General features: G+C 38.2%; 1 pseudogene; it reads right to left on the bottom strand.

Annotated features, from left to right (window-relative positions):
* Window positions 1–1,234: 1,234 nt before the first annotated feature.
* On the bottom strand, window positions 1,235–1,354 carry LOC147659340 (U2 spliceosomal RNA; annotated as a pseudogene).
* Between the last annotated feature and the right edge of the window lie 1,197 nt (window positions 1,355–2,551).

Raw genomic sequence — 2,551 nt, forward strand, 5'->3', positions numbered from 1 at the left:
TGTGATCACCAAACATTTTAAGTCGATTTCTTAACCAATCTTTTTCTTCTTGTCATTTTTGAGCGCAAAACTACAAATCTAAATGTGAACAGCAGTGCTTGGGACGTGAGCAACTTGAATTCACCTTGAACTTACATTTTGCAGTTGAATTTTTCAGGTAATTTTTTGAGTGTTTTATATGCAATTTGCATAATTGCACTCAGTTTCCTGTAATTATGCTGACATTTTGTGTAATTAAGCTACAGCAAAATATGCAAGATTTCCACACTCCTACAGCTAATGTAAGCTACGCCCTCACCTCTCCTATGTGCGGATATCTCCACCCTAACTGTGAACATCCATAGACATCTTATTATATGTTTTATTAGTTGATGTGGGATGGATGGGGGAGTTGATGGAAAATAGCTAGGGAGCTAGGGAGTAGCTAAGGGAGGATAAGGGAGGGAGATGCACTCATTCACATAAGAGTAAGCCCAATGTAATTCAATGCCCAATGTCATTCACAAACCGCACTTCTGTAGTTTGCTACAGCCCAAAATGTCCCTAAACCGTAGTAAATGCACTGCAGCTCACCTCTTGGAGTCAGTCTAGCACCACACACTGCTCCCCCCTGGAGAGACAATAATGGAGATATTGACTTAAAATAAAATGGCAAAGAAACAAATGTTGAATTAAATTAAATTATTTAAACGGTTTAAAAATATAACTAATGTGTAATGTAAAGTTGGAAAAAATATCTATAAACAAAGTATATTTATTTGTTTATGTTTAAATATTTTAATAACTATTGTTTAAAAAATAATGTAGCATTATTTTTATTCAAATAATGAAATTAATTGTATGCATTCCTTTAAATATTTTTAAATACATAAAAATATTTAATTTTACTTTAGGTGGGAATTTGGTTTATTAATTTAAACTAAAGAAAACTTCCACACTTTTCTGTATCCTTTACTATAGAGTGATCTTCGCACCAATAGCGCAGTTGCCGCCAAGTGTGCGGAAAATGAAATACAGTTGTAAAGACGCTCCTCTATAGTAGTAACTTTACAGTTGTGCATGTCATTTGTAAGTGACCTCACCTCATATTACAGGGTCAGGGGTAAGGGACAGATAAGTCTAATCATTTAAGTAACTTTTTACTTGCAAATCGTGGCTAGCCAGAAGTTGTAATGTTACCCCAAAATAATAAATCTACTTGTAGTAATTCTACACATGCATCTTTACCTATGTGAATAGGTCCCCACATCATTAAGGACAGCTTGTATATCAAGTGTCATCTCTAGCACAGCATGATTAAAACTGATAAGAACAGATACTACACTTGATATTAGCCAAAAGGCCGAGAAGAGATCAGCATAATAATAAACACAAAATATTTACTTATTCCATCAACGACGATAACTAGGGTGAGTTGATCAGCTTATATAATGATCCTAGGGTGGAAAAATCCTTGCCTCTATCGCTGTAATAAAATCGAAACTTTTCTTCCCTGTAGCTAGGAATTTTAATATTGTATGCCAGGACTGGAGGCGAGGAATATGCATATTTAAAGCTTAATTACCACCTTTGAAAATGGTCTTAAAAATTCCATCCTGACAGCCCATCCATGTATTTGAGTCGAGCAGACACACCCTAGCACCAGAGACTTAGATCCAATTACTATATCATCATCCTAGTCCATCCAAAGAAGGAAGGGGAAGAAACCTAGAAAAATCTATCTTCATTACTACTGAAAGTTTGGTTTCCTCTGCCACCATACCGCCTAAGTCTTAATTGAACAAGCCACATACAGTTACAATTCTCTGAAAGTGCCAGATAAGAAGTTGACTGAGGATTGGTCTTTTCCTGGTAACACTAAAGGTTCTTCCCCTCGTGGTCACCATCTTGACAATAATATCCAAGAAAGCTCTGACATCAAAAACTCTTTGTCAACATCCAAGATTGCTGGCAAAGCCTAGTTGGTTACACATTCATTATCCTGCCAGGAAATATAGCTTTGCCAGCAATGGCGTCCCAGAGGCCAGAAGCTCAGATCTGGGGCCTAGGGAGTCGAACCCCTCTCATTATCTCAAAGCAGAGGAATGGTCTCCCACGGGTGCTTCATACACTGCAACTACCTGCGTAGATCTCCAACCTGACGAAGTACCATCCGAAACTTCAGACTACTGCTGAAAGAGAGCTCTATCAGTGGGATCTGGCACAAAACACCCTTTTTCTTTGTAGGGTTCATTTTGATCATCTTCAGTGCCATTAAAGTATTGATTACAAACCACCATATTCTGACCGCACCTACAGTATAGTGAATGAACAATTATTGATAAGACTGACAGAACGTATCATCCTACTCGAAATGCAAGCGAAGCTGCTTCTAGAAATAAAACCTGTGCTTTTTTAAAGTACACATTTTCTCCCAGAGCCATACCAACAAGGGCTGTCTCCTTGAGAGCTGGGCACACAAGCACCCCCTCGAAAAGTGCAGCGCCCGCACAGCCTTTGTGTGATGCGGATGTATGGTCACGTTAGAAGAAAAACTTGTTCTGAGGGTCTT

This window comes from Lissotriton vulgaris, unplaced genomic scaffold, assembly GCF_964263255.1.
Source record: "Lissotriton vulgaris unplaced genomic scaffold, aLisVul1.2 SCAFFOLD_394, whole genome shotgun sequence".
NCBI classification, from domain to species: Eukaryota; Metazoa; Chordata; class Amphibia; order Caudata; family Salamandridae; genus Lissotriton; species Lissotriton vulgaris.